Source organism: Dromiciops gliroides, chromosome 3, assembly GCF_019393635.1.
Source record: "Dromiciops gliroides isolate mDroGli1 chromosome 3, mDroGli1.pri, whole genome shotgun sequence".
Taxonomy (NCBI): domain Eukaryota; kingdom Metazoa; phylum Chordata; class Mammalia; order Microbiotheria; family Microbiotheriidae; genus Dromiciops; species Dromiciops gliroides.
Window position 1 is genome coordinate 597,571,939 of NC_057863.1, and position 15,520 is coordinate 597,587,458.

The following is a 15,520-nucleotide window of genomic DNA, read 5'->3' on the forward strand; positions in this document are numbered from 1 at the left end:
GAAAAGCTCAGGTTTTATTGTGGAGATTTCAATGAAACTGCTTCCACAGGGCACAACAGCAAATCCCCAGAGTGATGATAGAGGCTGGAAAACACTAAGAGGACAGAGATAACTGTACTACAGAAACTGCTGCCCTAACTACCTCATTTTGTCCAAAAGGGAATCATAGAATGCTCGAGTTGGAAGAGTTCTTATAACTTATCCCAATCAACCAACCCCTCATAAGTTATAATTTTTGGGGGGGGCGAGGGGCAATGAGGGTTAAGTGACTTACTTGCCCAAGGTCACACAGCTAGCAAGTGTCAAGTGTCTGAAGCTGGATTTGAACTCAGGTCCTCCTGAATCCAGGGCTGGTGCTCTATCCACTGCGCCACCTAGCTGCCCACAAGTTATAAATTAAAAACTGAGGCATATGAAAAACTAAATGAAAACTAAATTTTCATAATTTAGATAAAATTCTAAATGTAGTCAGGGAGCCCTTATTCTAAAGAAACACTATGGTGCCTCCTTTTGTAAAGTGAGTCATAAACCTCTAATTTCTCCTGTTGTACATGTCTGGGTTTTTACACAATGGCTTGGCATAGGAGACATAGTCATGTATCCCTACGTGGCATCATCTCCAGAGTCCTGGATTCAGTGTCAGTGACCTCTAAAAGCAACAAAAGAGTTTCAAAATCTGGAGGAGGAAGGCCATAAATGAGCTGCAGAAAAGATGGCTTCTCTGCAAGCAGAGATGGAGATAAAAATGTCCCATTTGAGAGAATAGAAAGTCATCCATGCTAGACTTTGTTGTGTTTTTTTAAAGAGGCATAACATTAGCAAAGGCAATATTTTTTAGTGTCCTTCAATTCCACCAAAATCTCCTGAAGGTCTTCTAAGTGTTTAGCCTTGTGCAATAGATTTAAAATTTTCAAAATTAATGCCATCTTATACAATCATAAATTTGCAAACTTATTGCTATGAAGAAGCATGTGTCTTTGATGATAAATCAATAAGCATCTGTTAAATGTCAAATATGTGCCATGTGCTGAGAATATAAGAACAAAACAGAAATGGTTTCTACCTTTAAGGAGCTTAAGAGACAACCTGCACACATTAAGTGGCACAGTAAAAAGAATTTTTTGGTAAGCAAGAGGCCTAGGTCCCAGGCCTGTCATTAACTAACTGTGTGACCTTAGGAACATCATTTGAGCAGATCTTTGTGCCCTGGTTTCTTTGTCTGTAAAGTGAGAAGTTTGGACCACATGACCTATGAGGTCCTTGCCAGCTGACATTCTGTGATTCCAGATGAAAAATCAGGAAATCTGCTGCCAATTTGCTGTGTGACATTGAGTAAGTCACTTCCCCTCTCTCAGCCTCAGTTTCTTCACCTACATAAGGAAATGGCTGAACTAAACAATCTCCAAAGTTTCTCTCAGTTCTGATATTCTAAGACCTTTTTCTCACCCAAACTTACGTTTTCATCAGTGTAGAGAATTCTAGGTACAGAAATTCTCTCCACTGATATAGCTCAATGATCACTTACCATCTAAAAAGTTTCCTAAGTTGTAACACAAAGTGCTTGCCTACCATTACATGGTGAGTACAAATACACCAGAAATAGAACTTGAATCTTTCTGAAGACTACAATAAAGAGGGGTTAGAAAACTTGGATAACATAATGAAACATAATGTAGGGGTTTAAACTAGAAATTCTGGGTGCCTTAGATCCTAAGTCTAACCTAATGACAGTGCACAGCCCCAGGGAAACTCCTCTCTTACTCTTGGCTGCAGTTGTTGTGAAGCATAATTGTTGTTGTTTGTCCTTCATTTTGAAGGAGGACCATGACATCAGGAGGTGATGCCATCACTTGTAGAGAATTGGATTTAAGTGAGGGAAGGCTGTGCAAAGTAACCAGTCTCACTCTCTCCTCCAGAGCCATCTGGCTCCAGTGGCAAGACATATCAGGATGACTGGAGATGGTCCCAGATATTTAAGGCAACTGGGGTTAAGTATGCCCTGTATGTCCAGGGTCATACAGATAGTAAGTGTCTGAATTAAATTTGAACTCAGGTCCTCCCAACTTCAGGGTCAGTGCTCTATCCACTGCGCCACCTAGCTGCCCTGTGAAGCAATATGAAGTAAAGGCTATTCCTAGGATTAAGGACCCAAACAGGATCTTTCCTTCCTCTCACCCTTTGTGCCTGTCTTATACTGCTATGTTCTGTACTGGTATTATTGTATTCTGTTGAATGTGTGTGTGTGTGTGTGTGTTAGTGTTAGTGTGTGTGTGTGTTATATGCCTATTTGCTAAAACTTACTTGTTTTCTCTACCAAGGAAAATTATCTTCATGGTGAAGACAGAATAAAAATGGATAATAGAGAATTCCAATATAGTGATAAGAGAGATAGTAATCTACCATTCATACTGTTGCCAAAATAATCTTTCTAATGTAATGGCAGGGCAGCTAGGTGGCACAATGGAATTAAAGCACCGGCCCTGGATTCAGGAGGACCTGAGTTCAAATCTGACCTCAGACACTTGACACTAGCTGTGTTACCCTGGGCAAGTCACTTAGCCCTCACTGCCCCACAAAGTAATAACAACAACAACAACAACAACAACAATAATAATCTTCAGTGGCTGCTTAATGCCTACACCAAGTAAAGGCCATACTCTGTCTTCTTGGTGGCATTCAAGGCACATCATAAGTAAATGCTAGCCCAGTTTTCCAGGGTTAGCTCAGATTACTATCCACTAGGCATTCTTTACTACGAATTGGTCAACTATCTGTGACCCAAAGGCTAATGAACTCTCTAGCTACCAGGCCTCTGTAATAATTTTCCTTTTGCTTATAATGTCCTTCTTCTCCATTTTTCCTCATCACTTCTCAGTTATCTCTTAAAGCCCAATTCAAATGTAGCTTCTAATACAAAGTCTTTCTTTTGCAAATTTATCAGATATTTATTAGATAGATATTATATTAGATAGTCACACAATTGACAGAGCTAGCTGAGTTTGCTTGCTTATTACAAAAAGTATGAGACCCACAAAATGCCCCTCAGAGGTCCTCTTCCAAGAAGTTATCTCTCACAGATATATTAAGATCAAACAAGATTATTTCATGGATACAACTACAGAGATACCTTTGTTCAGTGGCCACAATGAGAAGGGTATTAAATAGATATCCATATTCTTGCCAAAAGGTGTTTGCCACTCTAGTGAAGATTATCTTATGCAAAGTCTGAATGGAATAGAAACTTCCTATGAATGATGAAGGAGATGCTCCTGATTGTAGAAGATCCTATACTAACTGCATCAAGCGCTAGCACATTACAGGGGCTCTTCAATGACATATACAGTTGCTCAAGAGAAATTGGGTACAGGAAAAACCACATGGATGAAGGATACATATTGTTTGAACTATGACATGCAATTAGATTAACAGTCTACTGAGTTAATTCATAGGTACATATATCTTGGACAGGCACAGTGAATGGATAATGAGCTAGGTGGAGAATTAGAATAAGAGAGCAGGGAGGATCACAGTTGGGAAATTGTGTAACACTTTCAATGATCCCAAATGATTTCCTGCCTCCAAAGTCCTGATTAAAAAAAAAACAACCTAATATTCTTCTGGTAATGTCAAAGGACTGTGAATTATGGACACCATAATATCCAAAGAATACAAACCGCAAGTGAACAAAGGATAATGGAAAAACACATGGTGAGTGAAAGCAGGCTGCATATTTCCAGTGAAGCCTCCAAGGCTAGAAGTGGCATGAGACATCATCAGGAAGATGTATGACTAGAAAAGGAGACAGGTCAATCATGTAGCAAGCATTAGATAACAGAGAAATGGCCTCAGTGCTGTATTAGCATACAAGAGATATTAGAAGGTGCAGAGGAAGACACAGAATATATTAGCTATAGTCTCTGTGGAGGATTTAGAGAAAAGCATAGAGTAGAACACAGAGGATGAGGAGGCATTGTTGTGATCTGCACCATGAGAAGCAGTGCCCACACGAATGAGATCACTGATGCATTCAGGTGTCAAAGCAGGAGTCCATTACTGCTATTTGGGTTTGTGTCTTTCCCCCTCCTGGACTGTAAGTTCTATGATGGCAAAGCCAGAGTCTCATCTGCATTTTGTTCTCTTTCCTGGCATATGGCAGAGTGCTTTTTGTTTAAAATAGGTACCTAAACAGTGGTTATTGAATGCATGAATTAATGAATGAATGTAAAAGAATAGCCAACTTTTTTGAATGACTTGAAAGCACCAGAGCCAAATAAACTACATTCTAGAATACTGATTTGCAGATGTGACTGTTGAGTTTCCTCCAGTGAAGACTTAGAGAATGGAAAAGATAGCCAAGATAGCCAAGAACCAAAGACTGACCAGCATTGATTTTGATTCTCAAAAAATGGGAAGAAGGCGGATTTTCCAAACCATACCAGTAAGCTTGAATTTAATTGTGGGGAAAATCCACAAATACATTATTAAAGGGATAATCTATGAGTGAGAGAAAGATAGAGTAGCTTAACGGAAGGAGAGCCTGCCTGGCATTCAGAAAGACCTGGATTCAAGTTGTATTTCATCTTCCATCCTAGACAATCCTCTAAGACTTAAACTGAAGAACAATTGCTGATCTGCATTGGTAAAAGAATTTTCCATCAAAGAAAAAAAGTCCAGAGCCTACTCCATTCCCCTCCTAAAAAAAATTAACCAGCATGGGCTTATAAAGAACAAGTCATGCTAAAATGACCTCATTTCCTTTCCTGACAGGTTTACCAGACTGGCCAATCAAGTAGCTCTGGCCTCTTAGGGACAATGATGTTTATTTTCCTCAACACCCTGATTATCCTTTTATAGACATGTTCTAGCATGTTAATGCCCTTCCTAAAATGTAACATTCAGAATAAAAGAAAAGAGATAACATCTGACCAAAGCAGAATACAGTGGGACTCTTACCTCCCCTATTCTGGACATTATAATTCCATTCATGTGCCCTATGACATTAGCTTTTTGAGCCACCACACAGCACTTTGAACTCCTGTGGATCTAAAGACAATGCAATTTTAGATGAGGAGTTACTAATCTAAGCAGCAACATTCAACCTGGAGGCCTAGCTCTGGGATAGAAGGGTCTACACGAGGGAGACTAGGATTCCCTTGGGGAATTAATTTACCACCAGTGGAGAAACCAGTGGGGGAAGCTGAGATTTTGCTAAATTGAGAACCACTTCAAAACTCAATTCTGAGTTTTGTCTGAATTAGAAACTTTGGGAGTGTCTAAAAGAGAGAGAAAGGGGAAGAAAAAGCTTCTCAAAACCTACATACTTAAAACCTGCTAAGGATTACTGTGAATGATCTATAAATAAACCAGAAAACAGACACAGATTAAATATTTAGAGAATATATATGGAGTGAATATGGCTTAGCTTTTATGAAACACAAATGTTGGGAAAACAACAAAGCATTTGAAGTCCTTCACAAATAAGTGTATGTAGCCATTGTTGTGACTGGCCCCAAGGGCCTCACTTGCATTACAGTTCCATATCCCAGCACAAAACCCTTAGCACTTTATTATCTTCATATTACCACAATGGTAATTTATTATTTAGGTCAATGTAGGCGAAACAAATCGAGCTGACATTCTGGAGATTCACATCTCCTATTCATCACCAGAGTATCTCAGCTACCACCCCAAGGCTTGCTTCTCCAATTCATTAAGTATTCACTCAACATCTCTGAAATCCATTCTGGTTCTAATGTAAGATCTAATGATCCTACTATGTAACTGGCACTAGGTCAGGCCCTAAGGCACTGAAGGAGGGAGGTCCAGAAGAAGCCTATGAAACAGTCCCTGGCCTTGATTTCTTTAGTGTTTATTATAAGCTAGGTACTATTGTAGGAATACAGCAAAAGAAACAAAGTAGAACCTGACAGCAAGAAGCTTATATTCTGAAAATTATCAAAGTGTGTAGAGAGATAAGTAAATGCAAAATCTATTTGATATCATGGATGTAAAAATGTTTTGACAGAGGAGCTAGAGAGGGAAGAACACTAACAAGGAAGGTGAAGAAAGGCCTCATGAAGGAGGTGGCACTTAGGCTGTGACTTGAAGAGAGTAAGGGATTTCAAGAGGCAGAAGTGAGGAGGAAAGGCATTCCAGGTGGGGGACAAAGACTATGCAAAAGCATGGAGATAGGAGATGGTATGTCTTACACAAATAATAGCAAGTAAGTCAGTTTACCTGGAAGTCAGATTGTGGGAGGAGTATTAACATGAAATTTATCTAGGAATACAGGTTGATATCTGTATAGAAATATTTATAGCAGCTCTTTTGTGGTGGCTAAGAATTGAAAATTAAAGGTATGCCCATCAATTGGGGAATGGCTAAACAAGCTGTGGTATATGATTGTAATGGAATATTATTGTGCTATAAGAAATGACAAGCAGGGTAATTTCAAAAAATCTGGAAAGACTTACATTAACTGATATATAGTGAAGTGAAGAGAACCAGGAGAATGCTGTACACAGTAACAGCAATACTGATCTGTGAAGAACTGTGAATGATTTAGTTATTCTTAGCAATATAATGATCTAAGACAATCCTAAAAAAAAATGAAGAAGCATACTATTCACCTACAGATAAAGAACATATTTTTTCCATATAAATATTTTATTTCCAGTTACATTTAGAGATAGTTTTCAACATTTGTTTTTATAAGATTTCTAGATAGGCTGGAATCAGATTGTAAAGGTTTTAAATGCCAAAGAGAGGAATAGTGTGTGTGTTTTTTTAATCCTAAAGACAATAGGGAGCTACTCAGATTTCTTGAACAGGATAATGCCATGGTAAGGCTTATACTTTAGGAAAAGCAACTGGCATTTGTGTTGAGAATGGAGTAGAGAGGAGAGAAATTCGGGGCAGGAATACCAATTAGGAAACTATCACAACAGTCTAGGTGAAAAGTAATGAGGGCTTGGACTAGTGTGGTAGCCATGTGAATAGAGAGACATTTTTGTGGAGACAGAATGGACAAGATTGAGCATAAGTATTCTTGAATTTCTTCTTTCTTCTCTTAGTCAAATATATTTAGTACTTACTACATATAAGGATAAAAGGCAAAGAGGAAACAAAACTATTCCTATTTGCTGACATGATATGTTTATTAAATCCTAGAAAATCAGAAAAGCACTAATTAAGATAATTAATAGCTTTCAAAAAGTGAAGAACACAAAATAAATCCACAATAATCAATAGTATTTTACATAGCAATTAACAAATACAGAAGGAAATACAAAAAAGGGAAGATCCTACAAAATGCATAAACTATTTGGAAGTCAATTTACCATGGCATTCTCAAGAACTATATGGATATAATTATAAAATGTTCCTTAACGAAATAAAAAATTACATAAATATCTGGAGAAATTGTTCATGGCTAGGCAGCACCAACAAAGCAATATTAAAAATACAACCTAAATTAATGCATAGATTTAGTGCTATTCAAAACAAATGAGAAGATATTTTATTGGATTAGACAAAAACTAGTAACTACATTCATTTGGAAAAACAAAAAGTCTTGAATCTCAAGGAAAATCATGAAAAAAGTAGGAATTGAGAAGTTTGCAATTCAGATATCAAATAATATTATAAAGTAGTATTCATCAAAACTATTTTAAAAAGCATAATAGTAACAGACACTAGATAATGAGTCAGAAACAAATTAACTTAATTCAATGTGAAACAGACCGAAGAATATAAATTAAGAAAGAACTCCTTATGTCAAGAGAATTGCAGGTAATACTGGAAAGCAATTTGGCAAAAGTTAGGTTTAGAACAACTTCTTAATCTCAAATAGACCTGAATATTAGCGGTAGCTAGGTAGTACAGTGGAAAGAGTGCTGTGCCTGAAAGAAGACCTGAATAAAAATCTGACCTCAGACACTAGTTGTGTAACCCTAGAAAAGTCACTTACCTACCCTCTGTCTGGCTTAGTTTCTTCAATTCTAAAAGGGATCATAATAGCAACTACCTCACAGGATTGTTGTGAGGATCAAATGAAATAATATCTAAAGTACTTAGCATGGGCCTAGAAAATAGTAGGCACTTAATAAATGTTCATTCTCTTTGCTCCCTTTCCTTCTCTTAATTGTCATAGCATTTAAAAAAAAATTAGAAGAGAATGAGATAAGGTACCTTTCTTGGCTATGACTGGAGGGATAATTCTTAACCAAACAAGGGATAGTGGTAATTAAAAAATATCAAATAGATATTTTCAATCACATGAAACTGAAAAGCTTTTGAATGAACAAAATGAACACATGGCTGAGAAAAGAAGTAGTCAACTGAGAAAAAAGCCTTAGCAACAGATATCTCTGTTAAGGGTCTGATATCCAAGATAAAAGGAACACAAAAACAAAAGTCATTTCCCAGTGAGTTAGTGATCAAAAGATATGAAAAACAGACCTCAAAAGAATTACAAACCATTATCAATATATGAATGACTGCTCCAAATCACTCCCCATAACTTGACAAAGGTGACAAATCTGTGAATAATTTATGCTGGAGGAATTGTGGAAAGACAGGTACACTAATACAATGTAGGTGGGCTTGTGAACTGGCCTAACTATTCTGGATTTGGAATTATGTTAAGACAGTGATTAGCATATCCATGCCCTTTGACCCAGAGATATGACTGCTGGACAAATACTCCAGGAAGGCCAACGCTAAAAAGATAAGACCCAAATTATTTACAGAAGCATTTCTTATAATAGCAAAGAACTTGGGGGCAGCTAGGTGACACAGTGGATAAAATGCCAGCCCTGGATTCAGGAGGACCTGAGTTCAAATCCGGCCTCAGACACTTTACACTTACTAGCTATGTGACCTTGGGCAAGTCACTTGACCCTCACTGCCCCACCAAAAAACAACAACAACAAAAAATAACAAATAAATAAATAACAGCAAAGAACTGGAAACAAAGCAGTTGCCCACTGATTTGGGCAAAATAATTTGTGGTACATGATAATAATGGAATATCACTGTGATATAAGAAAAAGATGACTATTATGAATACAGATAAGCACAGGAAGACTTGTATGAACTAAAAGAAATAAATAGAACCATGAAAAATTATACACAACTACCATAATATAAATGGAAAAACAACAAGTAAACAATCAAAACTGAATGCTACTGGCCTGAAGGAAGATGTTTAAGGATGTACCTGCCTTTCTTTCAAAGATGAAGGACTATCTGAGGTATAGAATAATTCAGATAAGGTCAGATTCAGACACCTACAGTGCCTGGACTATTTCAATAACCTTGTGGTTGGTCTTCCTACCTCCCCACCCCAATCCATCCACCATGGACTGATTGAGATAAGAATGGTAGAATAAGCATTATTTTTCCTATTTTGCAAATGAGGAAATCTAGGCCAAGACATGTAAAATGTCTTATTCTAGCACAGACAACTAGTAAGTGGCATATTGGGGACTTTAGCCCAGATCTTTTGGCTCCAAATCCAACATTCTTTTCACAATACCAAATTGCCATGGTTCTGCTTGACAAATATATCATAGTCTAATGGAAGTATAAAACAAAGGTTATTCTAAATACAAAACAATTTAAGTGCATCAGAGAGTATAAACAATGTGCTATGTAAGGTTGGGTGGTAGTCATTATCATCCTAGGGAAGGATTTATAAACCAGGTGGTATTTGAGTTGGATTTTAAAGTATGGGTAAGACATCAACAGATGAAGATGGGGAAAGAGAATTTGCATAAATAAAGAATTGTGAAAGCAAAGGCACAGAGGCAGGAAAGCACAGAAAATGTTTTAAAGTCCTTTTTCCTTCAAGTGATGCTATTGCTACTGGTTCCTAACTGCTTCCTTTGCCTCCAGTTTCTCCTTGCTCTAATACATCCACCATACTGTGAGGGCCAAAATGTGATATATGGAGCATTAATTGGGTGACTCGCCTAAATGTTGGGGTCCCGGAAATATGAGGGACCTTTTAGGTTCATTCTCCCCTCTGAACTGCCCTTTTTAGATATTTCTCCCAGACCAATAAGAAAGGAGCCTTTAAGCTTTAATTCACTGGAGGATCAGATTTTATTACTTGGGAATTAAACAACAAAGGTGAAACTAATAAAATCAAAGATAAGGAAATAGGAAAAAAGAAATACAGATACTCTTAACTCTAAACTTAGCCTATGTAATCCCCAGATCGTTTCCAAATAAGCTGAGTCAAAGGAATTTAGGGTTTTCCGTAATTAACTCAACAAAACCTGGACAGTCTACAGTTGCTCGCACCATCGGAAAAGCAGTCGCCAGAGAAAGAGTGTTCCAGAAGAACCTCTGCCTCCCCTCATGGAGTGTTCAATCTTCCTCCCCCAAAAGGGGAGGTCCTTCAAAAACTGCCTATGGAGAGCTCTCCTTCTAACCTCAGTAGTATGCGTAACTTCAGGGCGGGCCAGGTGTGGTCTCTCCCAAATGAGTCAGCTAAAAACTGCAATAATAATTTTATCACAAATAATTTTTACCACAATACCATAACCTAAACAAACTCGGGATGCTACAACTATCTTGTTACCTTACTCAAAAAGCTATAACTCCTTACATCCTAACATGATTAAATCAAAATACTTCAATCTAGCATTCAAGCTGTACTCAATGTTTCTAAAGTAGTATAATATAGAATGTATACAGTCTTGGAGACCTAGTTTCATGTCTAGCTTGGATACTTACCAAATGGGTGACCCTGGGCAAATCACTTAATTTCTGTGAATCTGTTTCCTCATCTGTAAAATGAAAACAATAATACTTATATTATCTACCTTAGAGTTATTGTGAAGAAAACATTTCTAACTTTAAAGCACTATGTAAATATAAGTGATTACTACCATTTTCAATTAATCAGAACATAAACTCTCCCCTCTAGTCAGGCCTAACTTCTTACTATCATCAAAGACACAACTAACACTGCTGGCTTAGAAAGCCCTCTGCCTCTTTACATACTACCCATATCCTAACCTTCCTCCAAAGGCTAATTCAAATCTCACCTGCATAAAGGTGCCTCCAAGACTCACAATAATTCTCCCTTCTCTGGCTTTCCTTGCACTGTATAGGATGTACTGAACCCTGGGCGTAGCTCACTGTTCCCTTCCCTCCCTCTCTCTCTCTCTCTCCCCCTCTCTTTCCCTCTCTCTCTCTTTCCCTCTCTCTCTCTCTCCCTCTCTCCCTCTCTCTCTCTCTCTCCCTCCCTCCCTCTCTCTCTCTCTCTCTCTTTCTCTCTCTCTCTCCCCCTCTCTCACACACACAAACAGAACTGGAACATTCTATAGGGTATTAAGATGAATGCTGAAATCTAGACAAGAGATGTTCTTCATCTCTTTGATCCTTCTCGTGTGGATGGACAGACCCAAATCCTTTTGTATTACAGGTCTCTTACAGGAGCCTCTGCAAAGTCTTAGGGATGGAGAGGCAATCAATACAATATCATTTGCACAAAGGAATAACTGGAGCACTTCACCATCCATAGGAAATTCCTCCTCGACCTGGACTCTGTACTGATGTGGCACGTATATATCTCCTAGATTTATGTTTTCCCTAATGTTTATTATCAGAGGGTTAATAAATGGGGTTATTTCTGTTATTACATGTTCCAAGGAATCCTGAATGATCTTGATATATGTATGGGACGCAGCTTGTAAAAAAGTCTGTAAGACAGTTTTGTTTTACCAAGTCCAGTGCTTTTGAATAATCAATGAACAAAAAGCCCAATCTTACATTCCTTATATCTTTCAGTCAATTGTGAGAAGGTAAAAATGTGGTTCATGGTTGAATGTTACTTACTAAAGCCTGTTATTATTTGTCCTTCATTCTGGAAGAGGACCAGGATATCAGGAAGTGATGTCATGACTTGCAGAGAATTGGATTTAAGTGAGGGAAGGCTAGGCAAAGTCACCACTCTCACTCTCTCCTCCAGAGCCATCTGGGTCCAGTGACAAGATATACATCAGGACAACTGCAGATGGCCCCAGATGTTTTAAGGCAATTGGGGTTAAGTGACTTGCCCAGGGTCACACAGCTAGTCTGAGGTGAGATTTGAACTTGGGTCCTCCCAACTTTGGCCAGTGCTCTATCCATTGTGACACCTGGATGTCCCACTTACTAAAGCCTAAAGGTTCCCTAATACCCACATCAAAGATGCCTTCAGTCATGTTTCATAAAGTTTTTATATAGATAGGAGAATAAGGCTATAGGTGGGGTTCTCTTAGGAAGGTTTTGGCGACATTAACAAAATTTGAGAGTTTTTTTCGCCCTACACTGTTAGTATCTCTCTCTCTCTTCCAGGTACCTTGGATATCAGCTCCTCAATGCCCTCACAACTGTTGTGATTCCAGCAAAGACCTCCTCTCTATACACTTTTTCCAATAAAATTATTTTTCTGGTCTTCTTTCTCTTTAGTGCCATTTCTACCTCCTCTGAAAACACTTCAAGAAATGTGACATCCAAGTCCAGATGTGGTGGTTCCATTGTTCTTGATGAAAAAAAAATTGTTGAAATGTTTTCCTGCAAAGCGAATTAATTATTTTGGGATGATGTGAAAAAATGCATAGGTGAGAAAGAGGGATGCTCTGGGAGAAGAAAGAAGGGAGAAGGGAGAAGGGAGAGGAAGTACAGGGAAATTATCCCATATAAAAGAGGCATACAAGGAAGAGCTTTACCTTACTCACATATAAATTTGTTAAAAGAGGGAAAATGTATATACACATTAAATTATTATGTTTTGTTTTGTTTTTTGGTACATATTCAATTATAATAGAGATCTATCTTACCCAAAAGAGAAGTAGGAAGAAAAGGGGATAGGAAAAGAGGGGGGTGAAGGCAGGAGTAAGAAGTAAAACAGATTTTAGAAAAAGAACAAAATAAAGAGAAAGATAAACAGAAGAAAATGGGATAGATGGAAATGCTTAGTTAGTAATCATAACTGTGAATGGGATAATTCCACCCATAAAATGGAAATGTATAGCAGAATGGATTAGAAACCATGATCCAACAATATTGTTTATAAGAAACACACTTGAATTGGAGAAACAGACATAGAGTTAAAATAAGAGGCTGGAGCAGAATCAATTATGCTTCAACTAAAGGAAAAAAAAGGCAGGGGTAGCAATCATGATCTCACAAAAAGCAAAGGCAAAAAATAGAGCTAATTAAAAGGCATAAGCATGGGGCAGCTAGGTGGCACAGTAGATAGAGCACTGGCCCTGGAGTCAGGAGTACCTGAGTTCAAATCCGGCCTCAGATACTTAAAACTTACTAGCTGTGTGACCCTAGGCAAGTCACTTAAGCCCAATTGCCTCACTAAAAAAAAAAAAAAAAAAGGCATAAGCAAGAAAATTGCATCTCATGGAAAGGAACCATAGACAATGAAGTAATATCAATATTAAACATATATGCATCAAATAGTATAGCATCCAAATTCTTAAAGGAAATGTCAAATGAATTACAAGAGGAAATGAACAGAAAATTATACTAGTGGGATCCTCAACCTTCCCCATCAGAGATAGATATATCTAACCATAAAATAAATAAGAAAGAAGTCAAAGAAATGAATAGAATCTTAGAAAAGTTAAATATGATAGACCTCTGGAGAAAACTGAATGGGAATAGAAAAGAGTATTATTTTTCTCAGCTGCATATGGCAATTTCGCCAAAACTGCCCTAATATATGGCATAAAAATCTCATAACCAAATGCAGAAAACCCAGAATATTAAAGGTATTTTTTCCAAACCATAATGTAATAAAAAGTATATTTAATAAGGGCCTATGGAAGCATGGGTTAGATGTTAATGGGGGGGGGGGGAAGAACTGTTTTCCTGCAAATTGAAAAATAGACTGGTAGAAACCAGGCATAGACCAATATCTCACACAGTATATACCAAGATGAGGTCAAAATGGAAAAATTATTTAGACATAAAGGGTGATATAAGTAAATTAGTGGAACATGGAAAAATGTACATCAGAGTTGAAGATAAGGGAAGATTTTATGACTGAACAAGAGATAGAGAAGATCATAGGAAGCAAAACATAATTCTGATTACATGAAATTAAAAGACTTTTGCATAAACAAAACAAATGCAGTCAAAAATCAAAGGAAAACAAAAAACTGAGGGAAAATCTTCCAGTAACTTTCTCTGATACAGGTCTCATTTCTCAAATACGTAAGGAACTGAGTCAAATTTATTAAAAAAAAAAAAAGAAAAAGAAAAGAAAAAGCCACTCCCTAGTTGATAAATAATGGTCAATGGATATGAATGGTAGAAGAAGGAATCAAAGCTATCAATATTCATGAAAAAATGTTCTAAATCACTTTTGATTAGAGAAATGCAAATTAAAACAACTCTGAGGTACTCGCACCTATCAGATTAACTAACAAGACAGATGAGGAAAGTGACAAATGCTGGAGAGGGTGTGGAAAAATCACTAATGCAATATTGGTGGAGTCTAAACTGGTCTAACCATTCTAGAGAACAATTTAGAATTGGGAGGTCCAAAAGACAATAAAATTGAGCATCCCCTTTGACCCAGCAATACCACTACTAGGTTTGTATCCCAAAAAGATAAAAGAAAAGGAAAAAGAACCCATTTGTACAAAAAATACTTATAGCAGTTATTTTTGTGGCGGCAAAAAATTAGAAATTAAGGGGATGCCCATCAATTGGGGAATAGCTGAAGAAACTATGGTATATGATTGTGATGGAGTACTAGTAGGTTATAAGAAATGATAGTTTCAGAAAAAACCTGGGAAAACTCACATGAACTGATGCAAAGTGAAGTGAGTGGAGCCAGGAGAACACTGTACACAGTAATAGCAATATTTTAAGGATTGTTAACTGTGAAAGACTTAGCTACAATGCTCCAACATAATTCCAAAGGACCCATAATAAAAAATACCATTCATTTCCAGAGAGAAAACTGTTGAACTCTGAATGCAGATTGAAACAATTTTTTTTTTGCTTTCTTTATTTTTCTTTTTTTGTCTGTGTTTTCTTTTACAACGTGGCTAATATGGAAATATGTTTTGCTGACTTCACAAGTATGATTGATATCAAATTGCTTGCTTTCTTAAGAGGTTGGGAAGGACCAAATGGAATTCAAAAAATATTTTTAAAATTATTGTTAAAAATTGTTTTCCTCATAATTGGGAAATATTTAATGAAATAAATAAAAATATATTTTAAAATGTTTTCTTTCAAATTGTTTCCATTTTTTTTTCTATTTATATTGTTCTCTCCATTTTCATCCTTGAATATTCTTGGGATGACTTTGCTTAATTGGATATGTTGCCTCACTTCTTTAAATTGTTTTTACCCTCCACTTCCTGTTTCTGTTTTGTGAAATAAATAATTGTTCATCATCTTTTCTTATAAGATTTTACAGAATGAATTTATATTCTTATCCATTACTTCCTCTGGCAGCCATCTCTTCCCCACTGGCGAGCAAGTCAAATGTTTG

At 37.1% G+C, this 15,520-nt stretch overlaps 1 protein-coding gene across 5 annotated transcripts in view; it reads right to left on the minus strand.

Annotated features, from left to right (window-relative positions):
* The window catches only part of SCMH1 (Scm polycomb group protein homolog 1), a 153,064-nt gene that overhangs the window by 119,412 nt on the left and 18,132 nt on the right, over nt 1-15,520 (minus strand). For 4 of the 5 annotated variants that reach the window (XM_043995986.1, XM_043995983.1, XM_043995984.1 and 1 more), the window contains one exon: nt 10,744-10,796. The exons of the other annotated variant lie outside the window; for it this stretch is intronic. The gene's annotated coding sequence lies outside the window, so the exon portion shown is untranslated. The remainder of the gene's footprint in view (nt 1-10,743; nt 10,797-15,520) is intronic. 5 annotated transcript variants of the gene reach the window in all.